Source organism: Lepisosteus platostomus, chromosome 5 (genome assembly GCF_059453375.1).
Source record: "Lepisosteus platostomus isolate fLepPlt1 chromosome 5, fLepPlt1.hap1, whole genome shotgun sequence".
Taxonomy (NCBI): domain Eukaryota; kingdom Metazoa; phylum Chordata; class Actinopteri; order Semionotiformes; family Lepisosteidae; genus Lepisosteus; species Lepisosteus platostomus.
In genome coordinates, this window is record NC_142615.1 from 38,991,076 (window position 1) to 39,017,257 (window position 26,182).

The 26,182-nt window shown below is 43.4% G+C and overlaps 6 non-coding genes and 5 pseudogenes across 6 annotated transcripts; 1 reads left to right on the top strand and 10 right to left on the bottom strand.

The window, feature by feature from the left end:
• Positions 1–281: 281 nt before the first annotated feature.
• On the bottom strand, positions 282–400 carry LOC148666314 (5S ribosomal RNA). The gene has a single exon (XR_015937288.1). It is a non-coding gene; the product is annotated as a 5S ribosomal RNA (ribosomal RNA).
• A 537-nt stretch (positions 401–937) lies between these two features.
• Positions 938–1,056, bottom strand: LOC148666315 (5S ribosomal RNA; annotated as a pseudogene).
• Positions 1,057–1,592: 536 nt separating this feature from the next.
• LOC148666316 (5S ribosomal RNA) lies at positions 1,593–1,711 on the bottom strand (annotated as a pseudogene).
• Positions 1,712–2,247: 536 nt separating this feature from the next.
• LOC148666317 (5S ribosomal RNA) lies at positions 2,248–2,366 on the bottom strand. Its single transcript, XR_015937289.1, has one exon. It is a non-coding gene; the product is annotated as a 5S ribosomal RNA (ribosomal RNA).
• Positions 2,367–2,903: 537 nt separating this feature from the next.
• LOC148666318 (5S ribosomal RNA) lies at positions 2,904–3,022 on the bottom strand. Its single transcript, XR_015937290.1, has one exon. It is a non-coding gene; the product is annotated as a 5S ribosomal RNA (ribosomal RNA).
• A 533-nt stretch (positions 3,023–3,555) lies between these two features.
• LOC148666319 (5S ribosomal RNA) lies at positions 3,556–3,673 on the bottom strand (annotated as a pseudogene).
• A 533-nt stretch (positions 3,674–4,206) lies between these two features.
• LOC148666320 (5S ribosomal RNA) lies at positions 4,207–4,325 on the bottom strand (annotated as a pseudogene).
• Positions 4,326–4,862: 537 nt separating this feature from the next.
• On the bottom strand, positions 4,863–4,981 carry LOC148666321 (5S ribosomal RNA). Its single transcript, XR_015938353.1, has one exon. It is a non-coding gene; the product is annotated as a 5S ribosomal RNA (ribosomal RNA).
• A 536-nt stretch (positions 4,982–5,517) lies between these two features.
• Positions 5,518–5,636, bottom strand: LOC148666322 (5S ribosomal RNA; annotated as a pseudogene).
• Positions 5,637–6,172: 536 nt separating this feature from the next.
• Positions 6,173–6,291, bottom strand: LOC148666323 (5S ribosomal RNA). Its single transcript, XR_015938395.1, has one exon. It is a non-coding gene; the product is annotated as a 5S ribosomal RNA (ribosomal RNA).
• A 7,413-nt stretch (positions 6,292–13,704) lies between these two features.
• On the top strand, positions 13,705–13,798 carry trnai-uau (transfer RNA isoleucine (anticodon UAU)). Its single transcript has 2 exons — positions 13,705–13,742; positions 13,763–13,798. It is a non-coding gene; the product is annotated as a tRNA-Ile (tRNA).
• The last annotated feature ends 12,384 nt before the right edge of the window (positions 13,799–26,182 follow it).

A 26,182-nucleotide genomic window follows, 5' to 3' on the forward strand; every position in this document is an offset into this window, starting at 1 on the left:
ACGATCTTAATACAATTCTGAAAAACACGACTCTCCGAACGCCAGCCGAACAAGTCTCCACAGCCGAAGCGCTGTGTCTCTTTTCAGCTGGCGATAAACCTTTCCTCGATCCTTTGCGGACTTGTAAAACTGTTCCTGATCAGAATAAAAAACGCTCACGCTAATACACAAGCACCCGTGTCTCGCCAAAGCTCACAAATAAACAGACGGAAAAGCCGCACTGCAGGTGTGAACAGGGGAATGAGCGAGCGAGCGGGGATAGGGCGCCTCCTGCGCTTAAAAGCTTACAGCACCTGGTATTCCCAGGCGGTCTCCCATCCAAGTACTAACCAGGCCCATCCCTGTTTAGCTTCCGAGATCAGACGAGATCAGGCGTGCTCAAGGGGGTGTGGCCGTAAGCGAGAGCAAGGCTCGCTGGCACCCTTCTTATTGAGAGGACAGCTCCGTCACCTCTTTTACGACGCTGCTTTTTTTCCCTTGCGTTTTTCTCTTCTTCCCACGTTCTCTCTCTTCACTGCCTTCGTCCCTGCTCTATTTCACTTCAGCCTTTCACTCTTGCTTCCTTCCAATGAGGACGGAGCTGCGGGAGAAAGGGCGCTATAGAGGATCGCTGTGGAGAGCTGCTGCTGTGCTTTGACATCTGAGCTCTGTGGAAAACGATCTCAATACAATTCTGAAAAACGCGACTCTCCGAACGCCAGCCGAACAAGTCTCCACAGCCGAAGCGCTGTGTCTCTTTTCAGCTGGCGATAAACCTTTCCTCGATCCTTTGCGGACTTGTCAAACTGTTCCTGATCAGAATAAAAAACGCTCACGCTAATACACAAGCACCCGTGTCTCGCCAAAGCTCACAAATAAACAGACGGACAAGCCGCACTGCAGGTGTGAACAGGGGAATGAGCGAGCGAGCGGGGATAGGGCGCCTCCTGCGCTTAAAAGCTTACAGCACCTGGTATTCCCAGGCGGTCTCCCATCCAAGTACTAACCAGGCCCATCCCTGTTTAGCTTCCAAGATCAGACAAGATCAGGCGTGCTCAAGGGGGTGTGGCCGTAAACAAAAGCAAAGCTCGCTGGCACCCTTCTTATTGAGAGGACAGCTCCGTCACCTCTTTTACGACGCTGCTTTTTTCCCTTGCGTTTTTCTCTTCTTCCCACGTTCTCTCTCTTCACTGCCTTCGTCCCCGCTCTATTTCACTTCAGCCATTCACTCTTGCTTCCTTCCAATGAGGACGGAGCTGCGGGAGGAAGGGCGCTATAGAGGATCGCTGTGGAGAGCTGCTGCTGTGCTTTGACATCTGAGCTCTGTGGAAAACGATCTCAATACAATTCTGAAAAACACGACTCTCCGAACGCCAGCCGAACAAGTCTCCACAGCCGAAGCGCTGTGTCTCTTTTCAGCTGGCGATAAACCTTTCCTCGATCCTTTGCGGACTTGTAAAACTGTTCCTGATCAGAATAAAAAACGCTCACGCTAATACACAAGCACCCGTGTCTCGCCAAAGCTCACAAATAAACAGACGGACAAGCCGCACTGCAGGTGTGAACAGGGGAATGAGCGAGCGAGCGGGGATAGGGCGCCTCCTGCGCTTAAAAGCTTACAGCACCTGGTATTCCCAGGCGGTCTCCCATCCAAGTACTAACCAGGCCCATCCCTGTTTAGCTTCCAAGATCAGACGAGATCAGGCGTGCTCAAGGGGGTGTGGCCGTAAACAAAAGCAAAGCTCGCTGGCACCCTTCTTATTGAGAGGACAGCTCCGTCACCTCTTTTACGACGCTGCTTTTTTCCCTTGCGTTTTTCTCTTCTTCCCACGTTCTCTCTCTTCACTGCCTTCGTCCCCGCTCTATTTCACTTCAGCCTTTCACTCTTGCTTCCTTCCAATGAGGACGGAGCTGCGGGAGAAAGGGCGCTATAGAGGATCGCTGTGGAGAGCTGCTGCTGTGCTTTGACATCTGAGCTCTGTGGAAAACGATCTCAATACAATTCTGAAAAACGCGACTCTCCGAACGCCAGCCGAACAAGTCTCCACAGCCGAAGCGCTGTGTCTCTTTTCAGCTGGCGATAAACCTTTCCTCGATCCTTTGCGGACTTGTAAAACTGTTCCTGATCAGAATAAAAAACGCTCACGCTAATACACAAGCACCCGTGTCTCGCCAAAGCTCACAAATAAACAGACGGACAAGCCGCACTGCAGGTGTGAACAGGGGAATGAGCGAGCGAGCGGGGATAGGGCGCCTCCTGCGCTTAAAAGCTTACAGCACCTGGTATTCCCAGGCGGTCTCCCATCCAAGTACTAACCAGGCCCATCCCTGTTTAGCTTCCGAGATCAGACGAGATCAGGCGTGCTCAAGGGGGTGTGGCCGTAAGCGAGAGCAAGGCTCGCTGGCACCCTTCTTATTGAGAGGACAGCTCCGTCACCTCTTTTACGACGCTGCTTTTTTTCCCTTGCGTTTTTCTCTTCTTCCCACGTTCTCTCTCTTCACTGCCATCGTCCACGCTCTATTTCACTTCAGCCTTTCACTCTTGCTTCCTTCCAATGACGACGGAGCTGCGGGAGAAAGGGCGCTATAGAGGATAGCTGTGGAGAGCTGCTGCTGTGCTTTGACATCTGAGCTCTGTGGAAAACGATCTCAATACAATTCTGAAAAACACGACTCTCCGAACGCCAGCCGAACAAGTCTCCACAGCCGAAGCGCTGTGTCTCTTTTCAGCTGGCGATAAACCTTTCCTCGATCCTTTGCGGACTTGTAAAACTGTTCCTGATCAGAATAAAAAACGCTCACGCTAATACACAAGCACCCGTGTCTCGCCAAAGCTCACAAATAAACAGACGGACAAGCCGCACTGCAGGTGTGAACAGGGGAATGAGCGAGCGAGCGGGGATAGGGCGCCTCCTGCGCTTAAAAGCTTACAGCACCTGGTATTCCCAGGCGGTCTCCCATCCAAGTACTAACCAGGCCCATCCCTGTTTAGCTTCCGAGATCAGACGAGATCAGGCGTGCTCAAGGGGGTGTGGCCGTAAGCGAGAGCAAGGCTCGCTGGCACCCTTCTTATTGAGAGGACAGCTCCGTCACCTCTTTTACGACGCTGCTTTTTTTCCCTTGCGTTTTTCTCTTCTTCCCACGTTCTCTCTCTTCACTGCCTTCGTCCCCGCTCTATTTCACTTCAGCCTTTCACTCTTGCTTCCTTCCAATGAGGACGGAGCTGCGGGAGAAAGGGCGCTATAGAGGATCGCTGTGGAGAGCTGCTGCTGTGCTTTGACATCTGAGCTCTGTGGAAAACGATCTCAATACAATTCTGAAAAACGCGACTCTCCGAACGCCAGCCGAACAAGTCTCCACAGCCGAAGCGCTGTGTCTCTTTTCAGCTGGCGATAAACCTTTCCTCGATCCTTTGCGGACTTGTAAAACTGTTCATGATCAGAATAAAAAACGCTCACGCTAATACACAAGCACCCGTGTCTCGCCAAAGCTGACAAATAAACAGACGGACAAGCCGCACTGCACGTGTGAACAGGGGAATGAGCGAGCGGGGATAGGGCGCCTCCTGCGCTTAAAAGCTTACAGCACCTGGTATTCCCAGGCGTCTCCCATCCAAGTACTAACCAGGCCCATCCCTGTTTAGCTTCCGAGATCAGACGAGATCAGGCGAGCTCAAGGGGGTGTGGCCGTAAGCGAGAGCAAGGCTCGCTGGCACCCATCTTATTGAGAGGACAGCTCCGTCACCTCTTTTACGACGCTGCTTTTTTTCCCTTGCGTTTTTCTCTTCTTCCCACGTTCTCTCTCTTCACTGCCTTCGTCCCCGCTCTATTTCACTTCAGCCTTTCACTCTTGCTTCCTTCCAATGAGGACGGAGCTGCGGGAGAAAGGGCGCTATAGAGGATCGCTGTGGAGAGCTGCTGCTGTGCTTTGACATCTGAGCTCTGTGGAAAACGATCTCAATACAATTCTGAAAAACGCGACTCTCCGAACGCCAGCCGAACAAGTCTCCACAGCCGAAGCGCTGTGTCTCTTTTCAGCTGGCGATAAACCTTTCCTCGATCCTTTGCGGACTTGTAAAACTGTTCATGATCAGAATAAAAAACGCTCACGCTAATACACAAGCACCCGTGTCTCGCCAAAGCTGACAAATAAACAGACGGACAAGCCGCACTGCACGTGTGAACAGGGGAATGAGCGAGCGGGGATAGGGCGCCTCCTGCGCTTAAACGCTTACAGCACCTGGTATTCCCAGGCGGTCTCTCATCCAAGTACTAACCAGGCCCATCCCTGTTTAGCTTCCGAGATCAGACGAGATCAGGCGTGCTCAAGGGGGTGTGGCCGTAAGCGAGAACAAGGCTCGCTGGCACCCTTCTTATTGAGAGGACAGCTCCGTCACCTCTTTTACGACGTTGCTTTTTTTCCCTTGCGTTTTTCTCTTCTTCCCACGTTCTCTCTCTTCACTGCCTTCGTCCCTGCTCTATTTCACTTCAGCCTTTCACTCTTGCTTCCTTCCAATGAGGACGGAGCTGCGGGAGAAAGGGCGCTATAGAGGATCGCTGTGGAGAGCTGCTGCTGTGCTTTGACATCTGAGCTCTGTGGAAAACGATCTCAATACAATTCTGAAAAACGCGACTCTCCGAACGCCAGCCGAACAAGTCTCCACAGCCGAAGCGCTGTGTCTCTTTTCAGCTGGCGATAAACCTTTCCTCGATCCTTTGCGGACTTGTCAAACTGTTCCTGATCAGAATAAAAAACGCTCACGCTAATACACAAGCACCCGTGTCTCGCCAAAGCTCACAAATAAACAGACGGACAAGCCGCACTGCAGGTGTGAACAGGGGAATGAGCGAGCGAGCGGGGATAGGGCGCCTCCTGCGCTTAAAAGCTTACAGCACCTGGTATTCCCAGGCGGTCTCCCATCCAAGTACTAACCAGGCCCATCCCTGTTTAGCTTCAGAGATCAGACGAGATCAGGCGTGCTCAAGGGGGTGTGGCCGTAAGCGAGAGCAAGGCTCGCTGGCACCCTTCTTATTGAGAGGACAGCTCCGTCACCTCTTTTACGACGCTGCTTTTTTCCCTTGCGTTTTTCTCTTCTTCCCACGTTCTCTCTCTTCACTGCCTTCGTCCCCGCTCTATTTCACTTCAGCCATTCACTCTTGCTTCCTTCCAATGAGGACGGAGCTGCGGGAGGAAGGGCGCTATAGAGGATCGCTGTGGAGAGCTGCTGCTGTGCTTTGACATCTGAGCTCTGTGGAAAACGATCTCAATACAATTCTGAAAAACACGACTCTCCGAACGCCAGCCGAACAAGTCTCCACAGCCGAAGCGCTGTGTCTCTTTTCAGCTGGCGATAAACCTTTCCTCGATCCTTTGCGGACTTGTAAAACTGTTCCTGATCAGAATAAAAAACGCTCACGCTAATACACAAGCACCCGTGTCTCGCCAAAGCTGACAAATAAACAGACGGACAAGCCGCACTGCACGTGTGAACAGGGGAATGAGCGAGCGAGCGGGGATAGGGCGCCTCCTGCGCTTAAAAGCTTACAGCACCTGGTATTCCCAGGCGGTCTCCCATCCAAGTACTAACCAGGCCCATCCCTGTTTAGCTTCCAAGATCAGACGAGATCAGGCGTGCTCAAGGGGGTGTGGCCGTAAGCGAGACCAAGGCTCGCTGGCACCCTTCTTATTGAGAGGACAGCTCCGTCACCTCTTTTACGACGCTGCTTTTTTCCCTTGCGTTTTTCTCTTCTTCCCACGTTCTCTCTCTTCACTGCCTTCGTGCCCGCTCTATTTCACTTCAGCCATTCACTCTTGCTTCCTTCCAATGAGGACGGAGCTGCGGGAAGAAGGGCGCTATAGAGGATCGCTGTGGAGAGCTGCTGCTGTGCTTTGACATCTGAGCTCTGTGGAAAACGATCTCAATACAATTCTGAAAAACACGACTCTCCGAACGCCAGCCGAACAAGTCTCCACAGCCGAAGCGCTGTGTCTCTTTTCAGCTGGCGATAAACCTTTCCTCGATCCTTTGCGGACTTGTAAAACTGTTCCTGATCAGAATAAAAAACGCTCACGCTAATACACAAGCACCCGTGTCTCGCCAAAGCTCACAAATAAACAGACGGAAAAGCCGCACTGCAGGTGTGAACAGGGGAATGAGCGAGCGAGCGGGGATAGGGCGCCTCCTGCGCTTAAACGCTTACAGCACCTGGTATTCCCAGGCGGTCTCCCATCCAAGTACTAACCAGGCCCATCCCTGTTTAGCTTCCGAGATCAGACGAGATCAGGCGTGCTCAAGGGGGTGTGGCCGTAAGCGAGAGCAAGGCTCGCTGGCACCCTTCTTATTGAGAGGACAGCTCCGTCACCTCTTTTACGACGCTGCTTTTTTTCCCTTGCGTTTTTCTCTTCTTCCCACGTTCTCTCTCTTCACTGCCTTCGTCCCCGCTCTATGTCACTTCAGCCTTTCACTCTTGCTTCCTTCCAATGAGGACGGAGCTGCGGGAGAAAGGGCGCTATAGAGGATCGCTGTGGAGAGCTGCTGCTGTGCTTTGTCATCTGAGCTCTGTGGAAAACGATCTCAATACAATTCTGAAAAACGCGACTCTCCGAACGCCAGCCGAACAAGTCTCCACAGCCGAAGCGCTGTGTCTCTTTTCAGCTGGCGATAAACCTTTCCTCGATCCTTTGCGGACTTGTAAAACTGTTCCTGATCAGAAAAAAAAAAGCTTACGCTAATACACAAGCACCCGTGTCTCGCCAAAGCTGACAAATAAACAGACGGACAAGCCTTACTGCAGGTGTGAACAGGAGAATGAGCGAGCGAGCGGGGATAGGGCGCCTCCTGCGCTTAAAAGCTTACAGCACCTGGTATTCCCAGGCGGTCTCCCATCCAAGTAACCGAGGTAAAGTTAGCTTGAAGTTTGAAAACGATTTTGGCACGCCTGTAGCGCTTTCACGAAATCTCTTAGAGTTACAAAAACACTTGCTTTGTGTATAAAATACATTGTGGATGATTTCTCAGCCTTTACTTTTTCGTTTTTATGACATTTTTTTGACCAAGCACGAATATGCTTTTGTCCATATCTCCGCAATGGAAGCACAGAACGCCTTCAAACCAAAAGCGTTTTAAAGACCACTACTTGTGGATATTTCCACAGCCTTTACATCAATCTATCGGTGAGCTAATTATCTTTTTTTAAACCTCCGGTTTTTCATCGATGCGTAATTACGTACGAACTGGAACCCGGGGGACCGCTGTGTGCACACGTTCACAAAGCGAGAAATACTGTTCAATACGGCTTCATGCGAAAAACCCGTATATGACCATAGGAAGCAGAACAGCGCGGTCTCCAATTACCCAGACTGTAAGCACGGGAATAAAGCTTTGTTTGATTTCTGAAACCCTTCCTTTACGTCCTGTTTTCATTCAGGTAAGGGTCAACTATATTGAAAATACTACTGACAGCAGGAAGATTAAAATATTCTTTACTCAGCAGCTTATTAAAAACAGCTCCCATGATGTTCAAACCGATTTTTTACACAGAACACTGACACAGCTTTGTGTTCTGAATCTCTTTTTCTCTTGCTTTTATTTAATGTGGCACAATGCACTGGGATAGGGGTATTCTGTTCACAAACCAATAGCATTTAAACCACAGCACCCACAATGCTGCAGGTAAGTGTTTTGCACACTAAGCAGGTCATCTGACTATTCCCAGCTTTGTTTTGGGTTATGGAACCTTTATTTTTTTATGATTTTCTGAAGATAACACTACTGGTGGGATGGGTGGGTTGTCTTCATGGCTCAATAGCATTTCAAATACAGCACCCACACTGCTGAAACCAAGTGTTTTACACACCAGACAGGCCCCCGAACCTCATACAACCTTACTGTGGCTGTGGCCCCTTTCTTTATTTTGTAATGAGTTTCTGAAGATAACACTACAGGTAATACACTGGGACAGGTGGGTCGTCTTCATGGCTCAATAGCATTTCAAATACAGCACCCACTCTGCTGAAACCAAGTGTTTTACACACCAGACAGGCCCCCAAACCTCATACAACCTTACTGTGGCTGTGGCCACTTTCTTTATTTTGTAATGATTTTCTGAAGATAGCACTACAGGTAATACACTGGGACAGGTGGGTAGTCTTCATGGCTCAATAGCATTTCAAATACAGCACCCACACTGCTGAAACCAAGTGTTTTACACACCAGACAGGCCCCCTAACTTTATATAACCTTGCTGTGGCTGTGGCCCCTTTCTTTATTTTTTTATGATTTTCTGAAGATAACACTACATGTAATACACTGGGACAGGTGGGTCATCTTCATGGCTCAATAGCATTTCAAATACAACAGCCACACTGCTGAAACCAGGTGTTGTACACACCAGACAGCCCCCAGAACCTTATACAACCTTGCTGTGGTTGTGGCCCCTTTCTTTTTTCAATATGGCACCATTAGACAGGCGGTACATGGGGATAGTACATCGTGCTCTTCACGAGTCAATAGCTCTTCAAGCACAACAGCCACAGTGCTGCAACCAGGTGTTTTACACACCAGACAGCTCCCCTAACCTTATACAACCTCGCTTTGAGTTGTTTAACATTTCTTTCAAATCACTTGGGTTCATCAATCATTTGATCATTTTTCAGCGTGGAATAAACCTATTACTTGTTCCTTGGAGATTACCATCTGCTGATAAGATATGATCGCTATATTGACCATATACAATTTCTTGCATAAGGAATTCATATTTTGCATACACCGATCCCCCCGGAGTCCCAAGTGATTCTGGTTTTGGAATGCTAAAGGACAATGAGCTTCACGATACCAGGGGGACAGTGGGTGGTCAAGTCTCCCCTAAACAATGGATCTTGTCAGATTATGATGTCAGTGTATTTAATAAATGTTGTTGAACTCTCTTTAGCCCAAATACAGAGGAGCCCAGACCCAGAATGTTACACATACTGACAGAGAGTGATCTCATTATGTGTGTTTGGATTTTAACAACTATTTTTATTGTTTGCTAGAACCAAAACAATCTATGTTAGACATTTTCATCTTCAGCCAAAAATACAAACCTGTGTACGTAGTGTGGTGCAGGTTCTTGTCCCATCCTGCTCTCGGTCCAGGTTGGAGGGTTGCACCGATTCTGAATCTTGTAAGCTGGTATGGATGGGTTTGGGGGTGTTGATACCAGAGTGGTCCAGGAGGGGGATTCAGGTGTCTCGGGGGCATTCTTGTTTTTCTATGAGTTCAGGTTGATTCTGTTGGTTCTGTCATGAATCTCCCTCACGCAGGCAAGCGCTCCCGCATTCCCTCGAGCTCTCCCCATACCAAACGTGCACATGTCAATCAGTCCTCTACTTAAACCCTCATCTGTCCCCCGGTCATTGCTCACGATTGAGATTCTCTCCCGGAGCTTACCTACTAACTACACCTTTGCCTTACTATGACTTCTCCCCTGGACCTCGACCCCGCTTTTCCGACAACTGCTTTAGCCACTCGATTTTGTACCTTCGCCTGTTTTACGCTTTCTCGGATCCTGACCCCAGCCTGTCTCTTCATTTACGCCTCTGCCTACCGACACAACTTCTACGCCTTCCCGGACTCCGACCCCTGCCAGTCCCTCGACTACGCCTTCGCCTGTCGATTCTGTGCCTACGCCTGTACTACGCCTTCCCGGACTCGGGCCCCTGCCTGTTTACTCCGACTACGCCTGCGTCTCGCGCCAACCCTACCAAGGGCACCGCATTGGATCCCTATCCTCAGCAGTCAGCCCCTGCGTGACAGGTTCTGAGTGTCTTGGTTACATCCGTTTGTGTGTATAGATGAAAAAGCTATTGAAGAGCACCCCCACACCCCCCACCCGTCTCGGTGGAAGTTGCCATGTTCAAAAAATCCTAAAAAGATAATTAAAGTTGCACACAACAAAGCATGACTGTGAAAGGTCAGGAGGCCTGCCTAGTGAGCACAACACTTGATTACAGTCAAAAAAACAATTAAAAAATAAATAAATGTTCCACAACTCAAAGCGAGGTTGTATAAGGTTAGGGGAAATGTCTGGTGTAAAACACCTGGTTGCAGCACTGTGGCTGTTGTGCTTGAAGAGCTATTGAGCCATGAAGACGACCCACCTTTCCCAGTGTATTACCTGTAGTGTTATCTTCAAAAAATCATAAAAAATTAAAGAAAGGGGCCACAGCCACAGCAAGGTTATATAAAGTTAGGGGGCCTGTCTGGTGTGTAAAACACTTGGTTTCAGCAGTGTGGGTGCTGTATTTGAAATGCTATTGAGCCATGAAGATGACCCACCTGTCCCAGTGTATTACATGTAGTGTTATCTTCAAAAAATCATAAAAATTTTAAGAAAGGGGCCACAGCCACAGCAAGGTTGTACGAGGTTCGGGGGCCTGTCTGGTGTGTAAAACACTTGGTTTCAGCAGTGTGGGTGCTGTATTTGAAATGCTATTGAGCCATGAAGACGACCCACCTATCCCAGTGTATTACCTGTAGTGTTATCTTCAAAAAATCATAAAAAAATTAAAGAAAGGGGCCACAGCCACAGCAAGGTTGTACGAGGTTCGGGGGCCTGTCTGGTGTGTAAAACACTTGGGTACAGCAGTGTGGGTGCTGTATTTGAAATGCTATTGAGCCATGAAGATGACCCACCTGTCCCAGTGTATTATCTGTAGTGTTATCTTCAGAAAATCCTAAAAAATATAAAGAAAGGTTCCACAACCCAAAACAAAGCTGGGAAAAGTCAGAGGACCTGCTTAGTGTGCAAAACACTTGCAGCATTGTGGGTGCTGTGGTTTAAATGCTATTGGTTTGTGAACAGAATACCCCTATCCCAGTGCATTGTGCCATATTAAATAAAAGCATGAGAAGAAGAGATTCAGAATGCAAAGCTGTGTCAGTGTTCTGTGTAAAAAATCGGTTTGAACATCATGGGAGCTGTTTTTAATAAGCTGCTGAGTAAAGAATATTTTAATCTTCCTGCTGTCAGTAGTATTTTCAATATAGTTGACCCTTACCTGAATGAAAACAGGGCGTAAAGGAAGGGTTTCAGAAATCAAACAAAGCTTTATTCCCGTGCTTACAGTCTGGGTAATGGGAGACTGCGCTGTTCTGCTTCCTATGGTCATATACGGGTTTTTCGCACGAAGCCGTATTGAACAGTATTTCTCGCGTTGTGAACGTGTGCACACAGCGGTCCCCCGGGTTCCAGTTCGTGCGTAATTACGCATCGATGAAAAACCGGAGGTTTAAAAAAAGATAATTAGCTCACTGATAGTTTGATGTAAAGAGTGTGGAAATATCCACAAGTCGTGGTCTTTAAAATGCATTTGGTTTGACGGCGTTCTGTGCTTCCATTGCGAAGATATGGACAAAAGAATATTCGTGCTTGGTCAAAAAAATGTCATAAAAACGATAAAGTAAAGGCTGAGAAAGCATCCACAATGTATTTTATACACAAAACAAGCATTCTCGCAACTCTAAGAGGTTTCGTGAAAGCGCTACAAGCGTGCCAAAATCGTTTTCGAACTTCGAGCTAACTTTACCCCGGTTGAATGTGGTTAGCAGCAGTAAGGTATGCATTCAAATGTTTAAGGCAGATTTATAACAGCAGCAGAAGAAAGGTGCAGCCTTTGTGAGAATTCTCAGGTTTTTATGCTGCTTGGACTTCTTTCAAGCCTATGAAGTGACCCCCGTTTTATTTTCATTTTCAAACTTCAGAACCAAATAACAAAAAGGTTTAATGTGTGACAGCATTCCGTTGCAAATACCGGTTCCACGATGTATTCAGCGACGGGAATGAAATATTTTAGTGCTGGCTCAAATGCGAGGAATTTCAGAAAAACCCGGAAAAGCAACGCTTGTAGTAAATGACAAATTTAAAGCGTATAGTCAGCATGAACAGAACAATGCAATGCTCTGTAAAAACGATCTGAAGCCGCAATTACTCTTTTATCTCGGGCAGTTCATTCCGATGCGATGTTTCCGCAGAATAAATGAAATGCCGAACTCCAAACATGTTGTTGCCATTATTGTTACTCCTGCTGCTGTAGTTTTAAGCTTTAATCAGTGGGTATGTAATGTTGTAAAGGGGCTGGAGTAACAGGAACTGACCTAAAGTTTCGGCTGTGGATCCATCTCCACATGGGGGAAAGAGACAGTAAAATTGCGATGAAGAAACAGAAAGATTTGTGCTCGCTGCAAAGTAGGAAAGAGGTGGTCAGACACATAAAACAGCTTGGTGATAATTTGCAGCGACAGTTTTATGTTATTTAGTACACGATTTCTCTTCATGTTCCTTAAGATGTGTAATTTGTATGTTGGTTGTATGAGAACATGTTCTTCTAAAGTTCTGTCAATTGACAGAGGAGAGCTAGCTGGTGCAGTCGAACAAATCCGTGTCATATTTTTATATGTTTAGCTAATGAGCAACGAGAGTACAAATAAATTCTCCCACCCTCCATTTGAAGATGAAACTCCATGTGCGAGTCAAAGTTTCCTTGAAGCTACTGATGTTCGTCATTATTGGACATTCCCGGTGATATTGATTAAGGAGCTCAATTTTTACTTGTTGTAGTTCAACATGTGCAAAACATTCGTATCCCCTGCAAATATCGGCAAGGTCAGTGATATTCTCAACAATTTGTGCCATTGCAATTCGTGCAATTCATGCCATACTTTTTCGAAATGTATTCTGACATGCCAGGATCATATTTAAAAAACTGGTGCCTTAAAATTTCTTGCACTTCAGGATTTTGATAGTCTGTTACATTGTCTTTCACACGTCGGTGTCAGAACTGTGAGACATTTTCATAATCGGGGGGAAGGCCGTAGCAATAAGCAGAAAGTGCAATCACCTTTTCCCAGTGTAAATCCGTGTTGTGGTGAGTTTTTAAAATTGGTTTGCGATTTTCTGAAATATATTCCATACAAAAATATAATTTGGACAGTCGCTATTTATTTGGATATTCCCTTTAAGTGAAGATGTCTACAGTACTCCAGCCGGATTAGTACTGATCGAAGAGAGCCATCTACAGGCGAAAGGCGACATAACATCACAGCAGCAGCATTTAAGGTGGAACGAAAAACGCGAATAAGAAGCCAACTTCAGCCTCGTAGCAGACCCTGGGAGGCACGCTCAAAATAATCGCCTTTCCCAGTACTTCAGAGTCTTATTTAGATCGCTTCACTGCAATTTTATTTTATTGATGGGAGATGTGAAGCCATCGAGCCTGAACTGCGCTTCACATTGAAATTGAAGCCATTTCTCATGCTTTCTCTCAGTGTCGGGGCTGCAATTGCGTGTAAAGGAGGCGATTTGAAAATGAAACGTGTAATCACCTTACAGAGGGTCTTCACAACGGGGTGCGTCAGCTAGTTCTCCATTATTGTCACTTTACTGGACGTCTGAAGAAACCTATCTACAACGAAAATACAAACTGCACAGTTTAAGGCACATGAAGAGAAATCCGTGTGCTGATTGACTCAAAAAATGTCGCTACAAATAAGCCGGGTTGATTTACTTTTCCGACCACCTCCCTCCGTCCTCTTTGCTGTTAGCATAATTCTTTCAGTTTCTTTTCTTGTATTTTCCTTGCTATTTTACTGTTCTTTTTCCCCATGTGGAGATGGATCCACAACCGAAACCGTTTTCACCCTGTGTTTCTGCACCGTCAGTCTGTATGAGGAACATAACTCACACAGCTCCAGTGGCGCAATCGGTCAGCGCGCGGTACTTATACAACAGTGCACAGCGGAGTGATGCTGAGGTTGTGAGTTTGAGCCTCACCTGGAGCAGTATAGCCTGTGTCTTTAGCTATTGAAAGCAACTGTCGAGTTTAGATGCTCTTAGGTATTTGATGGAAATAAATTAACATCAAACGAACAAGTAAAGGTTTATTTCGAGTCACAATCAAAGAAGGCTCCACAGCTGAAGCGTTGTGTTTACTTCTATTTTCAGCATGGAATAAACCTATACTTTTCCATTTGCAACCCACGCATGCTGACGCAGCTCCCTACTTAAATTACCATCAGCTGTGTACCTCCAGCTGACCTGTACACAAATATATGAGAGGTCTACTGAGAGGTCACATTAAACCTTTCTTTTGGATTGAGAACAGGATCATCGTGAGATTCAAAACACATCTGCCTTTTCTTCTTTCAATGACGAATGGATTATTGAGGTGCAAATATCGGTTCAAATCAAAACAAAATTGTACTATACAGTACTTCTGTTTCAGCTACCAAAATTTAGTCTTAGTTGTAAAATTCCATATTAATATTCAATATTAAGTGGATTTAAACATGCACAGTAGAGAAACAGATTAAATCTCTTCCTCCCTGGGCCACTTGCCCGCTTCTCTCACTAAACCAGCATTCTGTCTCTTCACAGCTGTTCCAAGACCCTCTTTCTGTCACACCTCTCTACATCTATTCTGACTTCACACCTCTTGATTGGCCTCTCTTTCTGTCCCCTGCTCCTGCCTCTCACTCCTCCTCCCTCCCAGCCTTTGTTCTCCCACTACTTTACCTTTGCCTACTGCCCTGTCTCTCTTACACCCGAAGAAGGCTCCACGGCCAAAACATTGTGTTATTTTTCTTCTATTTTTCAGCATGGAATAAACCTATCTGTCAGAAGTGTTTGACTGACAATTGAGCAATATGTGATTATCTCTTATTATTATTTTTACTTATTTAATGAACAGCAGTATTGCCACTCTTATAAGTGTAATATGATTATCAACAGCAGCAGACTGATGGTCGTGTCTACAATAGTGACCAGTTGACCAGTCTGTAGCTCTGAGCAGTGGGACTCAGATCACACAGAAGACCTGTCTGTGTGTGATTCCACACACAAGAGGCTCTGCTCTGCTGGGATTCAGCGTCTCATACACATCTCTCGCAGACAGTCTTATAAATATACAGTTAAACAGAGTCTGATAACAGTTATACAGTTAATTAAATCATCAAACCCGCAGAGGAACTGAGAGATCGAGTGAAAATAAAACCGAGAGCTGCTCTTCAACCTCCAGGATCAGGAGTCTGATCCTCCTGGCTTCTATTCTATGGAGATTCGTTTAAAACGCTTAAAAGCACTTGTTATAGAGACCTGTGCTCCTTCTCTTTCTCTTCTGCTCCACAGGAGTATGCTTTATAACGCATTATTCTGTGAAGTAAACATTTTTTTTCTGTTAGTGTTTAATGAATTTCATTTCTCGGTTTGTCATTCTCCTCCTCCTGCTGTTATGAATCGCTTCTCTTAATAGCCCGGTGTGTTTTGTTTTTGGGGATGTTATATCTGTAAGAAAAGCCCCCCGGGCTCCGGACAGGAGTCTCCTCCAGCGGAGACGCACTCTGCTCTGTCAGAAAGAGCGCTGTGACGTCACAGACACCAGGCAGAGCGCCGGAATCGGAGAGCGAGACCGCGGGAGACGCGCAGAGCGCACGAGGAGAGTTATTGATCACTTATCTAACGACAAGCAATTAATTCAACTAAAAAAACGTAGAATAATCGATTAAGTTCACCGATTGGTGAGCACTGATTCTTTTCCCGTTCTTGACCCATTTTAAAATCTAAAAAAGAGTCAATATTTATTAATTAACATGCGTTTAGTGTTAATAATGTTCAATCTGAAATTAAAGAATGATTTGTTCAAATTATTATTTAGGAATTGTATCGTAGAGCTAGAAAATTATATTCAAAGTTAATAAATTTGTGTAAGTAACAGTTTAAATGCATTTTCCATTTGTTTACAAATCATAAGTATGGTAACCATGGCGACACGCGGCAGGTCACTGTGCCTGGCTAGATGTCTCGCCTTCGTCACAAAGTGTGGTGTGACGTCACGGACAGCAACTAATACTAATGCTAGTGTATTTATGTTAATATTAGTGAGAGTACAACTGGTAGTTTTAATACTAATGCTAGTGTTCATGTGAGTATTAATGATGATAGCGCTACTGATAGTTTTAGTTTTAATGGTCATATTAATGTTAAGATTAAATTTAATTATAGAGTTACTGTTACAGTATTAACAGTAGCAGTAGTGTTAGTTTTAGTGATAGCATTACTGTTATTATAAGTATAAGTGTTTGTAGAGTGTATGTGAGTTTGTGGTGCTTGTGAGTGTGTGGTGTTTGTCAGTGTGTGAATGTATGTCTGTCAGTGTGATCTGTCTGTCATTGTGCAGGTGTGTGTCTGTTAGTGTGTGGGTGTGTGTCTGCAAGTGTGTGGTGTCTATCAGTGTGAATGTGTGTGTCTGTGAATGTGTGCGAGTACTGTATGTGTGTGAGTGTCTGATTGTGTGTATAAATGTGCGTGGTGCCTGTGAGTGTGTGCTGTGTCTATGTGTGTGTCTGTGAATGTGTGTCTGTGAGTTTGTATCTGTGAGTGTGTGTAATGTTTGTGTGAATGTATGTGAGTGTGTGGTTGTGTGTCTGTCGGTATGTCATAATGTGTGTGAATGTGTGGGTGTATATCTGTCAGTGTGTGTGAATGTGTGTGTAGGTGGGCTTGGGCTCCAATGCTGTGTCTGACAGAAGTGACCCATCAACAGGTGTTGAGGTCCAGAGTCGCTTGCAAATTTCTAGAGCACTTTATAACTTTCTAGAGTCCAGACCAACGAACAGAAATCTGTGAGTGCTGTGTTTTTATCACTATTAGCGTATGTGGTGTCTGTGGGTGTGTGGGTGTTTGATGTGTGTGGGTGTGTGTCCATGAGTATGTGTAGTGTCTGTGTGTCTATGTGAGTATTAATGATGATAGCACAACTGAATACTAGTATTCATGTGAGAATTAGTGATGATAGAGCTACTTTTAATTTTAGTTTTAATGTTAGTATTCATGTTAATATTAGTGATAATCATAGTGTTAATGTCAGAATATTAATACTCATTGTCATGTTAGTTCTTTTGATAGTATTACTGTTATTATTGGTATTATTAGTGTACTACTAAGTTTGTGTTATTGTTAGTAATAATGATACTGTAAGCCTTAATTGCAGTGTTACTGTTGTAATATTGGCCGTATTTGTGTGTTAGTTATAGTGTAACTGTAGGTAAGAGTGTAGGTAAGGCCCCGGCTGCCCTGTGGTGGCTCGGCGAGGGCCTGTGGGTCGAACTGGAGGGGCTGCTCTAGGTTGAGGAGAGCCGGGTGCGCCCCAGGGCTCAGAATGCGATGTCTTCCATCCAGCTGGACTGCCTGGAGTTGTACGATGAGGTTCTGGCCAAGTTTGGATTGGAGGCAGCATACAGATGCAGCCATTCAAAGTGCGCGGTACAGACACATACCGGAGGTAATTGGCTACGGCGTCGTGCATCGTGACGTGCGATGACGCAAAATACCGCAGTACGTGATTGGTTGACCGACAGAGGCACTTGTGGTCCGTTGGTCTGTCGTAGAAAGACTTACTGTAAATGTCTTTACTGTGCCCGTTGTAGATATTGAATTTTACCACTGAAGGGAAATCTTAGTAGCTGAGCATAAAAAGAATAGGAGCATACTGTAACGCGTGTGAAGGCCATAAACGATATTAATTTTGGAACATAAACATACAGTATATAGCTGGTCTTGGTACTTTAAAGAAAAAAATACACACCAGTATTCCATTTCTCCCTAAACATTGTAAGCTTCGAAGTCTTTAACGTGATACCGGAGTCAACAAGCATACTTTTAGAATTTGATTAAAAGGGAATATAATATGGAATCGCGTATCTCAAGAATTTAATAACGGTATGATTATATCCATGTACTGCGGCAGGGCTGTGTAGGGCTGTTTCGCCTGTCTGTTCATGCGAGCTGTCTTGTAGCCTACTGGTCTAGGTGCGTGACTACCAGCTGACAGGTCGTGTGTTCAAATCCAGCTGGTGCTGGACTTTTCATTTTTATTTATTTATTTTTTAATCGCGTAACATAAACATATTACCGTATGCAAACTGTACTGTATACAGTATGTATATGTATATTTAATGTCTTAACTGTGCCCGTTTAATTGAATTAAAATGTATTTAACATGAACATTAAGCTGTTTACATCTTCCGCCTGAGAACAGTCACCCGTTGCTACCCAACGCAGAAACACAGCCACTAACAAGCAAAGAGAGGACATTAGCTACCCAATATGAAAAAGAAATAAATGATTTTATTTATTTGTTTATTTCTTTTGCACATTTATTTGAACATTTCCATCGATTGTACAAGCACTTGGAAACTGTCCAATCCCTAGTTCATCAGGCATTTTACCGGTCTGGCGCCGGTCTGTGTCTTCCAGGATATAATGCCAGCGAACTCTTGTTTTTATGTCCACTATAACAGAAAATCTCCTTTGCTTTTAACCGAGCGTTTAATAATTTCCTAAAATGAAAATTATTTACTTTATTTCCCTCACGGGATCAATAAAAGTATCTATCATCTGTCTAAACTATGGGACAGAATTCTGGGATCTCCCCATACCAGAGATTATGGTAGGGCTTCAGAATGGTGATTGGCTGACACCATCTGACACCCCTCTGATTGGAGAAAAAAGACGTGCTGGTTTGCTATACATACTGTACCAGGAAGAGGATTTCTTTCTATTCAAAACGTGTATTTTAAAAGTTTAAGAAGTAAAAACCTTACAGCGTACACAGATTTCTAAACTGATCAGGATCGTTATCTTTGTCTTATGCATAATAATGTTCACCGCTCTGTCTAGCAAATTAATAATAAACTTTATTTTATATAGCGTTTTAAACGAATAAGTAATTAGATTGCTCATAAACCTAATCAATTTCCATAGCCCCGCCCCTTATGCAAAACCAACATCCCTCCCCTGTTCTCTCTCTCCCCTGGCCGTTGTAATTGTTTTTATTTTCAAATAAATTTTAGCAAAGTGATGTATTTTAAAAATCTTAAGATTTTTATATTTATGTCTTTATTTAGTGGTTTCATTAGTGACAAAGGCTAAACTTTCTTGGAAAAATGTATTTTATGTGCTGCGGAAAAAACTGACTTGCTTTAACAAAATATGTTTACAAATCCTTTCACCTGGCATTTTCGTAGTTAGAAATTATGGAACGCTCTGTTAAAAGCAAGGGAGTTTTTATGTCCGTTGCAGTTCTTTTGCAACATGAATATAATTATATCGTTACTAATTTCTTGAGATACGCGATTCCATATTATATTCCCTTTTAATCAAATTCTAAAAGTATGCTTGTTGACTCCGGTATCATGTTAGTTAAAGACTTCGAAGCTTACAATGTTTAGGGAGAAATGGAATACTGGTGTGAATTTTTTTCTTTAAAGTGCCGATTCCTGGAACACCCCTCTGAAGTGGTTCCATAAAATCTGGTATACGGAAAAGAAAGCGTTGATAAATACAAGTGTCTTTTAATACACTCTTTGCTGTGCTCTTGAGGATCCTTGTGATATTTTAAGCTCTAGTTGAATGATAGGTGTCGCATTTTAAATCATTTTCGTAGTTAGAAATTATGAAACGCCCTGTTAAAAGCAAGGAAGTTTTTATGCCCATTGAAGTAAAACAAAATGCCTGACAAAGTATGTCTTGGACAGATTCCAAGTGCTTGTACAAATGTGCTAAAGAAATTAAACTTTGAGTATACAGCTTGTCCAAAGTCATCCATTATTAATACTATTAGTAATATCTTCGGTAAAGGCTTTGATGCATAAATATTTCTGATAAAGGTAGGTTTTGTACTTTTGTCCAACTGAGCAATCTTGCTTTCATAAAATATACCAACATTTTAATGACTGATGATTAACATGCTGTAATACACAGTTCAAAATTAAAGGCTCAAATGCTGTACATGAGAAGTTAAGCTCCCCCTGGCGGTTTTACAAGGCGACGCCGGATAGTTAGTCACGTGACACACGTGAACTGCGTGATACCCCGGTGGGCGTTTCGCGGTATGCCGCGAAATACCTCACCCATTTTGAATGGCTGCATCTGTACACAGCCACCACCACACTCATTCAAGGCCCCTCAGGACAATTCCGGATCACCCAGACAGCATCTTGTACCTCCAGCAACCTTATTTACTGTATCTCTTGCAGTAAATGCCCAGCCATCTACATTGGGGAAACAGGAAGGAGACTCGGAGACCGCTTCAGAGAACACGTCAGGGCTGTGAAGATTAAAGATCTCTCCAAGCCCATTGTTTCTCATTTCACCTCTGACGGCCACAACCACTCTAATCTCTCCGTCTGTGTTCTCAAAGACGGTTTTCCGGACTCATACATCAGAAAGACTTATTCTGCAGCTAGGATCACACATTCTCCCTTCCCTTAACGACAGATTACTGTTCTTTTAAATTTTCTCCATTCATTGAAAGTTTCATTTCACACCTCTCTGCACCCATTCTGACTTCACACCTCTTGATTGGCCTCTCTTTCTGTCCCCTGCTCCCGCCTCTTACTCCTCCTCCCTCTCAATCTTTGTTCTCCCGCTACTTTACCTTTGCCTACTGCCCTGTCTCTCTCACACCTGAAGAAGGCTCCACGGCCGAAACGTTGTGTTCTCTTTCTTCTTTTTTTCAGCATGGAATAAACCTATTACTTGTTCCTTTGCAGCCTACGCATGCTGACGCAGCTACCCACCTGAACTACTAACTGTTACAAGGCTCCATCTAATTTAATATTTATAAGACTGTCCATGAGACACGTGTGAGTGCAGCTGAATCCCAGGGCTGGTGTGGAATCACACACAGACAGGTCTTCTTCTGTGTGATCTGAGACCCGCTGCTCAGAGCTACAGTACAGAGTGGTTAACGAGTCATTATTGTAGACACGACCATCGGACCATTGGCTACTGATAATCAATATACTGATCAGAGTGTCACTACTGGTGTTAATTACATAAATACTAAGATAATTCCACACTCACTTGCGTTATAAAACATCTATAAAAACCTGTTTGGAGGCTGACATACAGTAAAGAAAGTAATACTGAAGGGCTGGAATTCCTGGAAAAGGTTAATAGAAGCTTCTTGACCTGGAACATAGCCCACAGCTGCCAGGTCAGTGACCCCTGAGCCCTGTTCACAGAGAGGAGAACCAGGAGCTCTTCTCTGTCTCTAAGAGGCTGTGAGGAAGGAGAAAACGGGGAGATGTGACCTGAGTCCAGGCTGTTCTGTGTGATATTATTCATGTAGCAGCACTGATTGTCTGAATGTCCTCTGGTTCTGGATTGTGAGGATAGAGAGAAGTATGGAGTTGAGCTTCTGTCTGAATGTGAGTCTAAGCTGTGAATCTGACTGAGAAGAGAATAATGAATTTTTATTCTGCCTCTGAGAATTTTTCTTCTTTGCCAAACGAAGTTACATCCCATTCAGATACTCTGCACAGACTGCCAGAGTGAGAGAAGAGGAGAGAGAGATGGACAGATAAGAGCACACGCAGCAAGAGAGACATACGTCTTGATTTACTTTGAAGCAAGTGTTAATTTCCTTTCTGGAACAAGCTGTTTCTGAACTTCAAGAAATTCATATAACTTCCGAAAGATAAAATAAAAAATTGTGCTTATCAGGACAGAAGAAATATTGCAAGAAAATGTTTTCTCCTTTTAACAAAAAGTGCAGAAAAACAATGGCAGTGCATCTCCTTTGGCTTGATTTAGCTTAATATAAGTATTCACTCCCTTATCTGGAAATTACAGCCTGCGAAAGATGAAATAAAGTTCTTGGTTTTTCTTGGTCAGTGCAGAAGAAATACTGCCAACTGGCAGGAAAATGGCAGTATTTTATTTCCTTTAACTACAAACATGTGAAATGTGAAAAGCAAAGGGAATGTGTCCCTGTGCAGCTGTTAAACAAAGGGCTGGTGGGTCAAACCCACTCAGGGATACGCTTCAGATTGTTCTGATGTAAACAATCTCTGCTAAAAACTGACTTGAAGGGATTTCTTTGCAAACTCTCTTGAATTTTGCAGGAAATCTTCGTGGTTTACTCGTGTGGAACTACAACAAGTAAACAATTAAGTACCTAAGTCAATGTCCAAGAAAACCATTTTCACGTGTGGAGTTGTAGCCTCAAATGGCTGTCGGGAGAATTCATTTATACTGGACACCCGTTGTATCCTTAGCAAAAATATTTTAAAATTAGAACACAGATTTGTTGGAGAACTGGACAATCTTTGACAATCATTATCAAATGAGCATTATACAAATGTGCGTTTATATTTTTAATATGTACCTTAATTGTAATATATATAAACACAATTGCTTTGATATGGATGTTAACTTGAAGGATTTGAGGAATCTATCAAGGATCGCAGAACAACCAAAGATACATTTAGGCATCTGCTATTTGTGCATCTGCTATTAAAGATTAAAGAGCACCGTAAGTGTGAAGCTTGCAGACACACGAGAGAAAAATCAGTTTTAACGCACTTCATTAAACGGATGGTGTGGTTATCAATCGTGCATAAGATACACATAGCAGAGGATGGTTTCAATCCATTGACCTCTGGGTTATGGGCCCAGCACGCTGACACTCTGCTGACAGTTGTCGTATAGTGATTCAACACAACTACTCTATCTTTGCTTTCTAAAAGTGCGCCGGAGATGAAAGTTTAAATGGTAAACGCAGACGTCACTTTGAGCACTTGGTCTTTTAAAGTACAAATCATCACACGCTGCTCTACATGGGCGTGTCTTCAAGATCGTTGAGAACGAAACCTTCTGCTTTCCAAGGCAACTGAATCTTTCGTCGTTATTTCCCAAATCTTCAATGAGAATCAGTGAAACGAAAACCAAACACATATACACACTCGCGTCCTAGCTTGAAAGAAAAACGATGGAAGCATTTAAGAAATAACAAGAGCAGTCTGAACAGCTCCAGCTAATCAACTGCTCTACAAAGTGATCGCTCCCTCTACACCCAGTTTATATCAATGAAAATGATTCAGGAAGCACAGCAAAGTTCTAAAACCAGCGAATGCATCTGCATACCTAAAACGTCTATTTTTTAAAAGCAAAATCTTTAGCTTTGAAAGATTGTCATCCATATATTTTTGTTTTTCTCTTTTTTACATAACACGCTTTCGAGAAATAAACTGTCTTGTAAATAAGGCTGCATTAGAAAATGTGTATCTAGGTTTGCTAAATTAAAATCGGCACATCCCAGTGGGCAAAATATGTAGAATATACGTCGATTAAACGCACACCTTATACGTATAAATGGGCTCTGTAACTGGTCTAGAATGAAATTCTAATATATGAATATCGTTATACGTCAATTAGACGTCTATGATTATATGTTCATTATACATAAATGGTTGGAGTTCTATTATACGGATAAATTTAGAGGACTATCGTTAAAGGTCTGTTATACATCAAAGATAGATTTTATAGGTGTAGAAACTAGTCAATAAAGCCAATGATTTGTTTAAGAAATGTATTCTGAAAATATACAATTATTCACACCTGAAAAATATGTAGTTCAAATTATACATTATATACAATATTGTAATAAACAAATGGCTAATCATCATTAAAAACACAACTAGTAAACTTCAGTTACAAATTCTAGTAACATGGCAATATATATATAGTAATGACAAACAAACTAATTACATGAACACGCTAATATTTAACTGAAACCCACATTTCGATATCGATAATTTCTATATTTCCACGAAAATATTAGTAATGTAGCACAAACGCTACTTTCTAATAAAGACAGAAATAAACTGTTTTGTGTCTCATGGTGATCCTCCTCTCCATCCTAATGAAATGTTTAATATGATCCCTCGAGAAAAAAAAGGAGTCAATTTCCACCTGGAATGATTGATGCCCTATCAAACATTTTGTAATATCCCTGGAAGTTTATACAGTAGAATCCTGGTTCTTGGCTTAAGTTCAAGGTAAACAAGACTAAGGAAATGAATTAGAAACTTGATGTCGAACTGGGATTTAAATCACCCGGAACATTTCACTACATTCGGCAGTACGTGCCAGAGAGCATCATTTGTCATCCCTTCGATAGCTCAGTTGGTAACGCGGAGGATTGTGGTGAAATTAGCGGGGAATCCTTAGATCTCTGGCTCGCAGGAAGGTGCTTTTTGTGTTCTTTAATCAAATAGTTAAAATAGCAAATCTGTTTCACTCAGACATTGATCAAAAGCTTAATAAACGCCGAAGCAGAGGCTCCTGTTCCGAATTCAGCTCACGTCTGATTGTCTTATTTTGGCCAATATCTAATCTTTGAATTAAGGGAATACTCTGTTTGCTTTATAATTAAAAAAAAACATACAGTACAAATGTCAAGTTTTTGGTAGATATAAAGGTGTTCTCTGTTTTCAAAGGATAGGTACTTAATTGGCTTTATGATTTGGTATTGATTTTGTATCGTTGGATTATAAAGTTTGTGCTTTCTGTGTTTTTATCGTATTGCTAACTTATTTTTTAAACAAATGCTTACAAAGGCAAACACGGCACACATCTGTTTATACCAGCGGTAAATTGTACATTTTTATTAAGTAGAAGCTACTGTTCACTTTTGGGAGTATAACAGGTTCGATATAAAGTGGCAAAAATATAAAAGGGGAATATACCCCAGACTGCGTATAAAGTTCTCGTTGTGACTGTTGTTTTATTTTGAGATAAAAATGGCGTACTGTGCACGAAATGTTGCAGAAACACAATCTGTTATTTTAATAATTATTATTTTAATAATTTGATAAAATTGAGGCCCCGGATCCAAATATTCAGTTCTGATTTTCTAAAGTGATATCTTCCCTTCTTCTCGTGGAAGTCACACGATGTGAGCAATTGTTTTTTTTTTCACATTGTGATCCAAAGAGCCTCAGACACACAGTAACCAAACCAGGATGGATTCTGCTGGGAACCTACTGAGCTCATTCTCACTCCCTGTGCTGAAAACAGAATCAGCTCTTCGCCGAACACTGTCTGCAGCTGCTGGATGGTGCTCTGCGTCCTACTGCTCCAGCAATTACTTTGAGTAAAGACGGATCACTTGTGTGCTTTTAACCTTCTCGCAGCTACAGGCGAGACTGAAGCTGGAGATGTGAAGGCACCTGCTGGTACTGTACATCTTCTCTAACTTTCACAATCGCGACAGACTACTCTTTTTTAAAAATAAAAAGTAGATATAGCCCTGAAAAAGCATAGCTTTATCAGTTTTTACATTAATTGATTTTGAATCACATTTTGATATTTGACATTTGATATAATTTTTATTGCATTTTACATAATAATAATTATTATTGCTTACACTTATATAGCGCTTTTCTGGACACTGCACTCAATGTGCTTTACAGGTAAGGGGAATCTCCTCCACCACAACCAATGTACAGCATCCTCCTGAATGACCACAGAGAGTCAGGACCTCGGTTTTACTTCTCAGCCGACGGACGGCACCTGTTTACAGTTTAGTGTCCCCGTCATAATACTGGGGCATGAGGACACACATGGACCGCAGGGTGAGCGCCCACCGACAGAAACCAGATGGTTCTGTGTGTTGGGCTCGGCTGCGAGCAGGACAATGACGTCACGGGGACAAAGTAGAGGAAATCAAAACAGTTCTATAAAAGACCTGTCAGCGGTCGGTTCGCAGTCTGGTCTCTAAATCCACCGATCCAATTTCAAATCTCTCTAACACCTGAGCTGCGGCTTCTTCCGAGTACTTATTTGTATACTTATTATGTGTAAGTGTATAGATGAAACCTTTAATGTATTGTTGAGTTTAAATCAACATGCTTTACTAATACAAGAGAGAAGTATAGTATGAAGGATGGGACAAATTTATGATTTCTTGGAAGAAAACGGTTTTTATTTGCATTTGAAATGAAGCAGAATTTTAGGGCGACACACAAACCCTTTGTCTTTTTTAGAGATATTTTTAAACAGACAAAATTGTAGAAAACGTGTTTTTTGAGCACCACAATATCAGGGCCAGTTGCGTAATGAATAACGCATCAGACCTCGCGTCAGAGGATTATAGGTTCGACTCCTATTTGGCTCGTGTTGCGTTTATACCATTTACATTCCTTTATATAAATGAGCTGCACCTGAAAGCTATAGAAAACACTTTGGGTAAGTTGACGAAATTCGAAAGGCTGCAGACAACTTAACACTGTTCTCTCTGGTGAGCAGCTCCCGCTCTGAACTCAATTGCAATGAAAAACCATGCGTAACAAAGCTGGAGAACAGCTGAACTTGTGCTCAGT